Genomic DNA, 13,535 nt, shown 5'->3' with positions numbered 1-13,535 from the left:
TAGAATTACCTTTCGAGGACGACACTTTATTCATTGAGGTCGCGACAAATGCTGTTCAAAATTGGAGCAGGTCGGCCTGTTGCGCCCCTACATACACTAAAAAAGTTGTGCCCCAAAATCTCAAAGTTAGCAGTGTTTTTCTGATTAGGAAAGCTATCAATTCGGAGAGTTTTGCTTTGTAAAACAAAAATTACGTGAATGTAATTCCAACTAACCAAGTTTTTTATGTTTTCTTCACTAGAATAATTTCAACACGACACCTCTTAAAGGTGGTGTTGTAGAATTTTTTTTATTGCCTTATCAGACTCAAAACTGTCTGAAAACACCAAATTTCATAATGAAACTTCTTGAAAACTTTTTAGAAAAAAGTTATGACTGCTCAAAAAATGGCCTAAAATTAGTTAAAATCGGAAATTTGACCAACTTATCAATGTCGCAGCGGCTGGAAACAATTTTTTTTGAAATCACCGTCAAATTTTGAGTATTAAAGTTGATTATCTTGCGTTTTAAACTTGATTAAGGTCTTTAAAAATCGATGGACGGCGAGTTTTGCTTCAAAAAAATTAAAAATCTCAAGTTTAAAACGCAAGGTAATTAATATTTATACTTGAAGTTTGACGGTATACTCAAATTTACCTGGTATACTCAAAATTTGACTGTGATTTTAAAAGAAAATTGTTTCCAGCCGCTGCGACATTGACAAGTCGGTCAAATTTCCGATTTTATCTAATTTTAGGCCATTTTTTGAGCCGTCATAACTTTTTTCTGAAAAGTTTTTAAGAAGTTTCATTATGAAATTCGGTGTTTTCAGACAATTTTAAGTCTGATAAGGCAATAAAAAAAATTCGACTACACCACCTTCAAACAAAAATTTAAATTTATTTTCAGTAATAAAATTTGATTGAGATCTCCCCCAATTTTTCCGCCGCCATATTCTCTGCGGAGACAACCAAACGGCATTTGCCTAATCTACCTTACGGATCTAACTCAATTTTCTAATGGTCATTCAATGAATGACACCTTTTTCGCGGGCAAATGAAAACGTCGTTGGAAGCTTCACCCCTTCCCGCTCTATTGTTGCATTCTTGTTGACACCTCCCTCTCAAATTGATCTGATGATATCCATCTATGTCTATTTCTTCTTATTTTTCTTCTACTCTTGTGAATTTTTTTTTCGATTGTGAATTTCAGATTATTTTTTACGCCGCTTTCGATGCTTCTTCACGCTTTCTCACTCCACTTGTTTTTCGTTCATTTAGCGCATCTCCCGCCGTTTTTTGAGCATTCTTCACAAGGGTGATTTTTGAAGTGCTCATTTTCAGACCACTAGAGAATTTCGGTATGAGATTTCCACTGATGAATTCGGATTTTACAATGTGTTCTTGGCCCGCAGGCAGTGCTGCAAAAAATTCATAGTTTTAGAACAGTTTTTAAAGGTGGTGTAGTCGAATTTTTCATTGCTTCATTAGACTTAAAATTGTCTGAAAACACCAAATTTCATAATGAAACTTCTTGAAAACTTCTCAAAAAAAAAGTTATGACGGCTCAAAAAATGGCTTGCGACATTGAAAAGTCGGTCAAATTCCAAATTTTAACTAATTTTAAGCCATTTTTTGAGCCGTCATACCTTTTTTTCGAAAAGTTTTCGAGAAGTTTCATTATGAAATTCGGCGTTTTCAGACAATTTTGAGTCTAATAAAGCAATAAAAAAAATTCTACAACACCACCTTTAATCTTAAACAATATCTACAATTTTTTCGACAATTGGTAGCCCATTTTTTGACAATCACACTAACAGCCCGTACAAAAGTTGGATAAAGCTTGGACAGGTCTTAGAAAAGCTTTGGGTAAGAGTCCACACTCCCAGGGTGTGACATATTAGAGGGTATCGTGCTATTAAAAGCATTACTCAAAGGAGGCAATGGGGGTCATTGTTTTTACAGTTAGGGGGCATTCTCAAAAAACTCCAAATGGACATTTTCAAAATGTCAAAATGGGCTTTTTAAAAATCTCAAAAATAAAATTTATTTGTGTACCGAACAAGAATACGATTTTTAATCGAAGTAAAATTGTTTCAGCCCCTTAAACCTCCTTCACACCCAATCAATAGTGCCATGACTCCTTTCGACCTATGTACGCCATAAAAATTGAATATGGCCAAATTGAACATACTATGCTAGTTGGTAGTTGGTATATCAGTATACTTGGTACATACAATGTCTACGTCACAATATCTTGACAGAGGGCCTCTAGGAAGTGAGCCCCTGTACAACAGTTTTGGAGCTGGCAAAATCTACAGAAAAATTTTTTGTGTCCAGCAAATCTGTTGTTTTCCTGCAATTTTTAAACACGTTTTTGCATGATTCCAATAATACTCGTTTCTAAAAATCAAATTTTTCTCTAATCAACTTCTTGTCTAGCATCTTTTTTCTCTTCTTTTGCAAAATTTTCAACGAAAACATCTTCTATTTTCATTTAAATTGTCTCATTTCCCCCATCCAATCCCCTCCCCATATAAAAGACTAAAAATTATATTAATTTCTAAATAATTTTTCACAAATATCTGACGAGATTCATGACATTCACGAGATTCTTGCATTCCCATACTCCCAAATTTCCCTCTCCCACTCACTAAATTTTCTTTAACTTCATACACATAAATAATGATAATATGAGAAAGTTCTCAGTTCCCACCACCACTTTCTTTGATCCCTTTTCAAGGACACTCGCACCAAGGGGGTTATGTGATAACATGTTACCCCCTCTCCCCCATATTTTGCGAGGGTCTCGACTTGAAAAAAAAAGAAGTAGGACCAGCTGACCTATTCTCCTTTTTTGGTACACTAGCAAATCATATAAAATTAGGTAACACAATGAGTTCACTGGTCTGAAAGGTTATTCTTTGTGCGAAAAATGAGTCATGAGGTACCTAGGCGGACTAAAAAATAACTAAAAAGGTTTTTGTTTGCATCTTAAAGGATATTGAGAAACCAAAGTAAACTCTTGTTCCACAATTGCAACTTTTTGTGCGTTTTTTAAAACAATTTTTTTAAAGTAAGAAAGTGATCGCGCACCGCTGTGTGTGTGCAATGAAGTGCGATGCGTAGTTATTTGAAGCGGCCGACACGTTCGAGGTTCCGCAGCTTAGCGTGAAATGAGTAGCTTGGTATGTGCGCAACGTAGTGCAAAGAGGTAGTTGTTTGGAAGCGGCCGACACGTTTGGGGTTTCGCGCCGCACTGTACATTCGGAGGCATGCGGCTTGAGTGACGCCGTGAAACCGGCGTGGCGACCTCTTGGGAGGCCTACTTTAGACACCAAAATTCCACGTGTGACGTCCCACTGAAAACGAATAGGAATCAGGAAAAATTTGGGACATAAAAAATGTTCACTTAAATAAAAAAAGGTAACTGTGAGACAGCTGTAACTCTGATTTCACAATTTCAACTTTGAGAGTTAGGGAATTTACAATTTTCCAGGTAATATAAGCCCACTGTAATACGGCTTGAAACTAAAGCATGCAATTTTCGACGTGCGAGAGCATGCACGGTAGAAGTTTGAAAAAATATTCATTTTTCCTCACTCAGTCACTTTTCCAAACACGTAGAACATCACCTAATACATTTTTCCTGATCTTCTTCAAGAAAGCTTAAGATTTTGCTGTTTTTTCTAGTCTGAGAAAAGTTTTTTCGGCTTCTTGCATGTACAAATGATATCGTGACCTTTTCTTGACGTGAGCTGGAATATTTTGAATGTGTTTTTTTCACACTTTGAAAAAGTGATCTAGGTGATAACTTGGATTTTTGTAATCCCACATTACCTGAAATGAAAGTTGTCATATTTTTGCAACAAACATTACCATGTAGTTGAAATTGCCTCAATATTCTTTTTTTCTTGTTCAATAACTCTTTTAATAGAAAATTAGTTTTTTTTGTAGAAAGCAACCGAGCAAAACATGTTTTTTCTTTTTTTTTATTCTCACACTCATAGAGCGTAAAATCCTATAAAGAAATTGGCTTCGTTTGATAAATGCCAAGCTAACCGTAATGATGCGTCGCAATTAGGCAGAGGGGTACGGTATTGTTTTCCTTCATTTTTTGCTTTTCAAATATAAGAATGAGGACCAGACAGATGTACAAAATGAGCAAGAAATGAGCACTTGAAATCGTGTGTCGAGTGGGTGTTAGGGACCACCCCAATTTTTGACGGACCTTTTTTTTGAAAAATTTTTACAATGATTCCACCATTTCACATCCTTAGCTAACACTTTCCTGGAACAAAAAAGAAAGTTAAGAAAGCCTGTTAAGTTTGTTGAGCAGAAAGTTTTGTTTTACCTTTTTTCTAAATTTCGTCAAAAAACCAACTAGACATCATAAAATTGAAAAAAATTGGTTTGTAAAAATTAGCCAAGAATTGGGCGGGGGCATTCTCGGGAAAACAATGTTCGCAATTCTTTCAAAATATGACAATAATTTGGACAAAGTTAAGTTTGTTCTTTTTTTTGGTTTCTAAACTTGAGAAAATTTTGTCCGGGCTTCAAGAGCAAACCCCGCCTTCTTTCTATAGACAGTTTACTCACAAGTTTTCTTCCAATTTTTTTCCGTTTTTATTTTATTTAGGTTACATTTAATTAGGTTAAATCATTTTTTAGCACATGTTACATTCAGAAAAGTTTAGACATATTTTTCTATCCGAACTAATTTGCAATAAGTTGAATATCTCACCGTATCTCGCTGTTAATTTTTTTAAAAAATAATCTAGAACAATCCAAAATTGTGTAGTTCTTGAAACAGTTAACAACTAATTCCAAATGCTAAAATCCACAAAATCGGAATGTAAGCGCTAACTCCAATATAGCATCGACGTACCAGTATTCACCCGTAGCTTTTGGAAACTTTTTGAAATTAAAGCTAACATCTAGTTCAGAATGCCATCAACGTACAAATTAACCTTACCTAATTTGTGTAGAAAACAGTCAGAACACTTTGTACCTATACCCCCTTACTTTCTTACACACATACCCTTTTCTTCAAAATCTTTGTCATTCTTCATCCTTTCAACTTCTTTGCCTTGCCTATCGTCGGAATTCGATTCCGAACGCTGCCTAATCAAGTATACAGTTGGTTTTACGACATTCGTCATAAAAGGAGAGCCATCCATCCGCTTGATTGGAGTTTCGCTTCGTACCTCACTCACCTCAGAAATCATAAAACACATACTTTGTGCCAAAAGTAGTCAAAAAAAATGTTTTCTCTTGCTACTACCACATTTTACTTCCAGGTCTCTCCCCCTTTTTTTGTCGGTCCACTTTAAAAAGTAAGTGTGAAAATGGAAAAAGCACGGAAGTCCAACACCAAAAAGTTTCCACAAATAGCAGAAGGTCGTGCGGTTTTTACCTATTCTATGAACATTTTTTTTATTCGCCCGCCTCTTTCCATCATCATCAAAATGAAATGCAAATTTGCCTCGAGATTGCTTGATGCTGGCGGGCCTAACCTCCCGGCGACCTACACAACTTCTTATTCTTTTGGGTTAAAACTTTTTTTATTTTATTTTTTTACTTTTTTGGTTTTGATATAAATCTTGTTTTTATGAAAAAAAAATCAGTTCTCTAATTTTCAAAAATGCATAAAATACTACATTACGCTACTTGTCTTCCTATTTTTTTTTGCATTCTGTCTCATTATCATATTTCCACCTGATATCACTTTTTCGAAACAAATTTTTTCAGCTGTCTGTTCTGTTTTCGTTCCGCTGCTGATTCACAAACTCATTGATGTGCGCGCAATAAGCTGAAATTGGAAAGTTTCAGTTTTTGGTAGTATTCGGTAGGTGAACCACTAGGGTAGGTAGGACCACTAGAAATCTTCATGACTGCGTAATTTTTTTTTGAATGGGAAGTTTCATTTTGATTTCTAGTTCGAAAAAAAGTCGGGCTAAATAAGTGGCACAGAAGGCATTTTTTCAAAAAAAAAAACGTTTCAGTTTTTGAAAACGTGGTCAAAAAACACGCAGTTGGGAACACATTGAAGGATACATTTTAATGATTTTTGAGGCCTAATCGCTAATTCTTTCCTGTTCAAACCAGGGTTGTTGCAAAAAAATTTTACCAAAACAAAACAAATTTTTTAGAAATTAAAAAATTAGAAATTCTTTAAATCTGAATAACTTTGAGCAAACCTATGTACTTGAAAATTTTTCAAATCAAAACTTACTCCAAAACAACCTTCTCCTTCCTATTTATTTCTTGTGGTTTTTTTTCTAAATTTTTCACTGTTCTAAAATTGTTTCCTCCGAACACCAATCAAACATTTGCACTTTTCTTTCCCCAAAACAAATTGAATAGTGCTTTGCTCTTTAACTTGTTTAGAATCACACTAGCTCAAAGTGTGACAATCGGGAGATGGAAAACAAGAGAGAAGGGTGTCAAATGCACGCGTGTCCCCCCCACCAAAAAAGGGCCACGGAGGGGGGTCTAACTGACGCCTGAGTTTGTTTTACTATGATTGTTGCGCACCGAGTATATTTTAGTGACCACCGCGGGAGGAGGGTGTTGAAGAAAAATTGAATGGAATCAAGTCCGAGAGAGAAGGAGAGGCGAACGACGTAGAGTTGCGAATTGAAGTCGGTGTCAGAGCAAAAAAAAAAAAAGAGTGAGAATAAATGCTCGCTTCTTTTTTCTCTTTTTTCATTTTTTTTGCTCGACGGAGCACACTCCTTAAGAGGTCGAGGTCACTCTTTCATTCATAAATACTTACAATTCTTTCGCTTTCTTTGCTTACTTCTGTTGTTTTTTGTTGGGTTCAAGCACCCCTGAAGTTTGGCTCAATTCCTCAATTTCTGTCAAGGAATTTTTGGCGTTTTCGATAGTGAACCTCCCGTGGGATCAATGTGTTGGTCGGTCCCTTCACACTTTTTTGTCTGGTTGGTTTTCTTGTCTTCTCTTGTTGAGCACCACCACCAACACTGCTTCTGCTCTTCAGAACTTTTGAGACACGACGATATGGCGCGTTTTGCATTTTCCACGCGTCGCCTTTCCACACATATTTCCCCTCGAGAAACCAACAAAAAAAAATAGGAAACCCGGGTTTTTGATAGTGGGATTAGTTGAGAGTCGTCGTGTCCCAAAGGCGTGTGTCGTCACAAACACCCTCTTTTTTGTTTGCCGCTTTTTTTTTGTTTGGGACATGTTTTTTGTTATCACAACTTTTTGCTATATTTGGAATGGGATAATTCCCAGAATTTCAGAGAGAAAATTCGCAGAATTTTGCAATTGTCTTGGTTTTTTAGTGAAGCATTGTTCTTAATGTGTGTTTTTGGATGTTTTGAAGAAAATCGGCATTTTCTTAGTATATAAGTTTTTGGAAAATTTTAGAGACATGTATTTTCTGAGTTTGAATTTCAATTTCTAGCTCAAGTGTAGTCGGTACTTCGAAAATTAAATAAATAGGTAAGTATACAAAGTAGGTTTCAGAGAGCTTTTACATACAATTAATAGCGTTCTAATTCCGATTTTTTCAAAACGACCGCTTATAGTCCCCGCCCACATCTTGGCTCCTTTTGAATTTTAGTATAAAATCTATGTAGCTTTTTCCTCACATTTCCTATGTTGTGAAACAAAAATTCAATTAAGAAGTGATTGGTATTTTCAATTCGAAATTTGAAATCAAATTTTTTAAATATAAATTTGATTTTGAATGATTTTAAAATATGAAAATATATTAGATGCAATATGAAAAATTGCGTTTTAGATTTCGATTTAATTTTGAAAATTACGGTTTTAAATTTTTCTTTTTCTTGGTATTTATTCCATTTTTTATTAAAATTTAAATCAAAAATTTTCATATCAACTCGCACATTTTTTTTTGCCAAACCTCATACCATAAAAACCTAATCACGTTAGACGAGGGTAACACTTAGTGCGAAGCGAAAGTCATAAACAATAATCCAATTCCTATGATCAAATTGAAACGCGTTCTCAATCTACATCTCCTTCTTCTATTTTTCTAGCTATTCCTCCTTTTCCGCTTTACCTGCCAAATCAATTTTTGACTGAAAAAATTTTGATCCAAAGTGACTGTTTTGCTGCTCCGCAAGCTTGTCAAGCTACGCGCTAAATTGAGGCGTTTAGTTTTTTTTCCACCTCCTACGTCCTCTTGCTTCGTCGGTTCATCAGTTTTCGGCTGCCTCTGGAAAACAGGGCAACGTGTAATTTTCTCTCCATTTCACACCACTTTGTTGTTGTCTTTTCTACATAAAAGCCTACGGGGGCTCATGACGACTACTCAACTTTTTTTTCCGTGGGCTTTCCAATTTCCCGCCACGGCTACAAAAGTTCCTTTCTCACGTTTTGAACTTTTGTGAACTTTTTGCGGTTAATTAACTTTTGTTTCGAGCACACGTCTACTGTGCGAACTTCGAACGTGCGTACATAAAGCAGTCGACTAACAAGCTTTTTGTGTGAATTTCAGATGTTTGTCTGTAGTTGTTGTGATCCAAAATTCTGACTGTGTGCTATTCATATTTTCCGCCGTCACCAACAAACAGTAATTTGAAAGCGTGCAAAATTTTTTTTTATTCATTCACAAGATTATCATACACAAGAATTAAGAGATGAATGTTCTTCTTTTGTATCGTTTAGATTGGATTTTTTATCATATCGCTTGTACTTCTTTTTTTCTTTATACGAGTTGCAGTTGTTGTTAGTTGATGACGAGACGAGTGTGAGTAGACGAGTAGAAGCCAGCGGGGGGAGCAGGGGTTCGAACCAGGGTGGGTCTGCTTGGTGTTGGCGCCTTGTACCACATGGCCGCCCGCGGCCGGAAGTGCGTGATCATACTGGAAATGAAGTATCGAACGAATAACTCGAAATTGATGTTTCTTAATGAAGCGAGATTTAATTTCATCGTACAAAAGAGTCGTTTCATGTAGTTTTATTGTTTTAATTGAATTCTCATCGATATTTTCAACCTGACATTTAATTTTCGTCTGCTTATTGGTTTTAAAAAAGATTTAAGAGTTTTGTATATTATTATGAAAATTTTTGAACATTTTATTGAACATTTTTAAAAATATATCTGAAAATCCCGTTAAAACGTTTCTCACGTTTGTTTTTTGTTTTTTCCCGCCGTCACCAACAAACAGTAAGTTGAAAGCGTGCAAAATTTTTTTTTATTCATTCACAAGATTATCATACACAAGAATTAAGAGATGAATGTTCTTCTTTTTGTACCGTTTAGATTGGATTTTGTTATCATATCGCTTGTACTTCTTCTTTTCTTTATACGAGTTGCAGTTGTTGTTAGTTGATGACGAAACGAGTGTGAGTAGGCGAGTAGAAGCCAGGGGGGGGGAGCAGGGGTTCGAACCAGGGTGTGTCTGCTTGGTGTTGGCGCCTTGTACCACTTGGCCGCCCCGCGGCCGGAAGTGCTTGAACACTCTGGAAATGAAGTATCAAACGAAATAATGCGAAATTGGTGTTTTTCAAAAAAGCAAAACTGTATTCAGCATAAAGATTTGATTTTTAAAAAACTAACCAAGAATTTTCAGGTTTCACTTGTTTTTTTTTCTGTTACTACCAAATTTTATTTTAGTACAGGCGTTGAAAAAATGTCCAAAAAAGAAACTTGCCGATCGGAAAAGCTCTCAAGACACTCTTGAGACAATAACACTTGAATTTTACCGGATAGTCTGCCGCGTTGTGGTAATTGTGATGGTAATTGGCCACTCGAGAAAATGCTGCAAAAAACCAAAAGTAGGGAAAAACACGTGTGAAGGAATGTCAAGAGAAAGTGATCTTCTCTCTCTCTCTCCGTGTATCTCTCTTTCTCTTTTTTTTCCCCTGCTTTTTCTGCTGTATTTGGCGTGAGAAAGACTAATTGAATCTGAAACTTTGTTCGTCTACCCGTCTATTCCTACCCGGTCCACTAGTTTTTTTCTGTCCCGTTTCCTTGTTTTTTTTGTGCATTGGCTCGCGTCATATTATGACGTGGTTTTTAATAAGGTAGTATAATATGAAATTGTTAGTAGCGAAAGTGTATAAAGGTTAGTATACAAGATTCTTCCAAACTTAGCACAATTATAGCTCAGGTCTGAGAAAATCATGAAGAGGTGTGTAGAGACGAGCTCAAAATCCTTTTCCGTTGAATTTTATTAAAGAACTCGATTTTTCAAAAATCTGCCAATCGATTTTAAAGTTAACTTTTCTTACTTCAATCAGCGCAACTATACGTAACTTGACAATATCACGTCATATTTACTATGACCGTTCTCAAAATTTTTCTTTGCCCCAGTATCATGTGAAACTACATTTCATGTACGTAGTTTTACAACTTATAATTTAATGTTTTTTACTGATCACTAGCTCATTCTAAGTATTCTCATTTTTCAACCATAAGCTTCTCACGTTTCTTGCTCCAAATATAGAATTTTCAGCAGTCCTGCATAATGTTTTGCAACCGGAATTCTTATTTGCTAAATGTAAATTTCTAATAAATTCTCACTTGGAAATTAAATTAAATTCACGGTGACCGGTGTGTGTGTGTCTCTTCGCAAGAAAGGGACGATGTAAATCAGGCCGATACAGATCGCCTTTGATGACAATGACGCGCGATTTTTTACGCGATTAAACCCCTTCTCCCACCGAAAAGCGTGTGGGGTGGTAGGAGAAAAAATGTTATGGTAGTAGGTGGATAGGAAAAAAAACAGCCCGAAGTTTCTGAGTGACCCTTCGTCGCGTTTCTTCCTTCTCCCGTTGCTTGCTTCTTCCATCTCCAACTCTTCCAAAAGCAGAATATGAAACATAATTATGTTGGAAGCGAAGAAAAATTTTGTGGTGGCCTCGTGTCCTCGGGGGTGGCGAGGAGCTTCGAAACTCTTCTTTTTTTTCTTCTTTTGTAGTCTATGAAAAGTTTGAATCTTAGAGACCAGAGATTTTTCCGGTGCGAGAAGAGATTCTTGTCCTTAGATTTCCAGTTTTGAAAAATCTAAAAATAAAAATGTGACTGCAAAATGTTGATTTTTTTTTGAAAAAGCTTGATGGTTAAAAGTTTTGACTAAAATTGCTTGAAAATCTAATAATTTGTTATACTACTTCACCTTGCTGGATAAGAGTATTACGTGGTGCCAGAGTGTCCCATTTTAATTTGATCTACGTAGATCTACAAAAAATGCGGGAGTTGAGACGCAGATGGTTAGAAACGTGCTGACGTCACATTTTTGGGCAAAAAATGCCCGCATTTGTTGTAGATCAAATTGTGATGGGACAGCCTGGCACCACTGACTGCCTGTTGCCAAAATTGGTTTTAGATATTCCCTTTTCTCTGAAACTTGTACCTAAGTAAGTAAAAACTTCACTCTTTTGAATAAAAGGATGTATATAAAAAGTCAGTCAATCACCAATGATTTCTTATTCCCCGAGTATTTTTTTGTCTAGAAAACCTTTTTTCTTCTCCCCCCCCCCCATTCTTCTTATTTCTGAATGGTCGCCGAGATGGGAACAAGTGTTTATTGTGTGTGTGTCTGACGGGGCGCATGCCGAAATAAATCCCTAAATAGCTCTTGATTGTTTGCTGTAACCATCAACCACCCCGCCATCCCCCACCTTTTGAAACGTACACGTTGAAGAAAGATGCCCGAGGCAATAAGTAAAAGGGGTATGGCTTTCCAGAAGCTGGTTGGATACTGTTCAAAGTAGTCGGGGTACTTTTATATGAGACAGCTAGGTGTATGAAACGGCTACAAAAGTAGTTGGTCTTCATTTTGTCCGGATTTCCAATTTTGCATTTTATAAGAAAATTTCTTATTTAATAAACTATATCAGTTTTCGTCTTTGCTAGGAATGCCCTTTCTCACAATTTTTAAAGATGGAGTAGCGCCAGTGGGGATTTTGTCAAAATTTACTTACAATGATTTAAAAGGACCTGATATCATAATAAAACACTCCAAATTTTTTTAAAAGATTTTTCATAATTTCCTCTCAACGTTTTGGCAAATTACCAAAATTTTGAAAAAAATATGAACTTTTGAGGAAATCCAAAGCATTGTCGCATGTTCCGACCCCTACAATGTTTTGATACGAATAATTAAAACAAAATTAAAGTAGAAAAATGTAGAAAAAAAAACATTTTTTTCCGTCGACTACAAAAATTATGAGTGGCAAAAACTGAGTAATTGTCACTTTTTGACAGTAAATAAAAAATTTTCAAAAAATTTTTGAAAAGTTTTATTATGATATTTGGTCATTTTGGCAACATAGGAGTGGTTTTTAACAATTTACCCACTGGCGCTACTCCACCTTTAAATATTGCAAATCAACATAAATATTATCGATTCTGTACCTAAATTCTCAACTATTGTCATCTCGGTAGACATGTTCTTTCAGTGCAAACTTAGAACCGGCTCTGCCAAAGATCACTGAATATATTAATTTCCTGGGCCCATTAAATATGCATCTATTCCTACTTGAAAACGTAAAACCTAAGAAATATTGAATAGCAAACGAAATAGGTGGTACATTTTTCAGCGTCTGGGGATGCCCAGCATGTAAAGTTTACTTTTTAATTTTGAGATGAGAAAACTGGTTGATATGATTTCATTTGCCAAAATTTGGAAAAATATGAACTTTTGAGGAAATCCAAAGCATTGTCGCATGATCCGACCCCTACAATGTTTTAATACAAATAATTAAAACAAAATTACAGTATCAAAAATGCAGAAAAAACTAATTTTTTTTGGTCGATTTCCAAAATTATCAGTGGCAAACACTGAGTAATTGCCACTTTTTGACAGTAAATGAAAAATTTTCAAAAAAATTTTTGAAACGTTTTATTATGACATTCAATCTTCCGGGCACCATATGAGTAGTTTTTAATACTTTCCCCACTGGCGCTACTCCACTTTTAACTTTCCTTTACAGAAAGAAATGACGGAGTTAATTTTAGAATAGTTCATAGTTTGGTGTTTTAAGGTAATTTTAAACTGTAGAAATTTTTTGGAGGATTTGGAATTTTCAATTTAAATTTTTTAGATCTTGCTGATCACATGCCAATTTAGAATCCATATACCCTACTTATATATAAACTTTATTTCAGTTTCTCTGAAAATGTTCTGATGCTTTTCTTCTGTTTTTTACTAAATTCAATGAGTACAGCAAACTAAAAAGATATACTTGAACAAATGTTATACTTTTTTATAGAAAAATCGTTGACTGTTTTCAAATGGCTAATAGTTCCTAGTTCAATAAAACAATCCAGCCAGTTCAAAACTTACCGAGCCCACCACACCCAAACTCCCTCTCAGCTATTCCTGATATGGAATGGCAATTCAATTCAAATCAGTACAAACATTTGAAAAGAGAAAAGTCTCGGAGAAGAGGGAGTGCATCATGAAACGCGTCACTAACAATCAGAGGGGACTAGCAGGTTTCCGGTCTTTTTCGAAGAAATCAAGCTTTATGATACGATAACTATAGTGAGCCCCTATTTTTTTCTCGGCTTTTGAAATACTATTTGAAAAATAAAATGGTATGACGTGCATA

At 35.5% G+C, this 13,535-nt stretch overlaps 1 long non-coding RNA gene and 1 other non-coding gene across 2 annotated transcripts; one reads left to right on the top strand and one right to left on the bottom strand.

Annotated features, from left to right (window-relative positions):
- Positions 1 to 8,629: 8,629 nt before the first annotated feature.
- linc-7 lies at positions 8,630 to 9,759 on the bottom strand. Its single transcript, NR_102244.1, has one exon. It is a non-coding gene; the product is annotated as a long non-coding RNA linc-7 (long non-coding RNA).
- A 1,668-nt stretch (positions 9,760 to 11,427) lies between these two features.
- T22E6.1 lies at positions 11,428 to 11,577 on the top strand. Its single transcript, NR_072815.1, has one exon. It is a non-coding gene; the product is annotated as an Unclassified non-coding RNA T22E6.1 (non-coding RNA).
- The last annotated feature ends 1,958 nt before the right edge of the window (positions 11,578 to 13,535 follow it).

The sequence above is a fragment of the Caenorhabditis elegans genome, chromosome X (assembly GCF_000002985.6).
Source record: "Caenorhabditis elegans chromosome X".
Classification (NCBI taxonomy): Eukaryota; Metazoa; Nematoda; class Chromadorea; order Rhabditida; family Rhabditidae; genus Caenorhabditis; species Caenorhabditis elegans.
The sequence above is the reverse complement of the archived record's forward strand: the minus strand, read 5'-3'. Positions and strand labels throughout refer to the sequence as shown.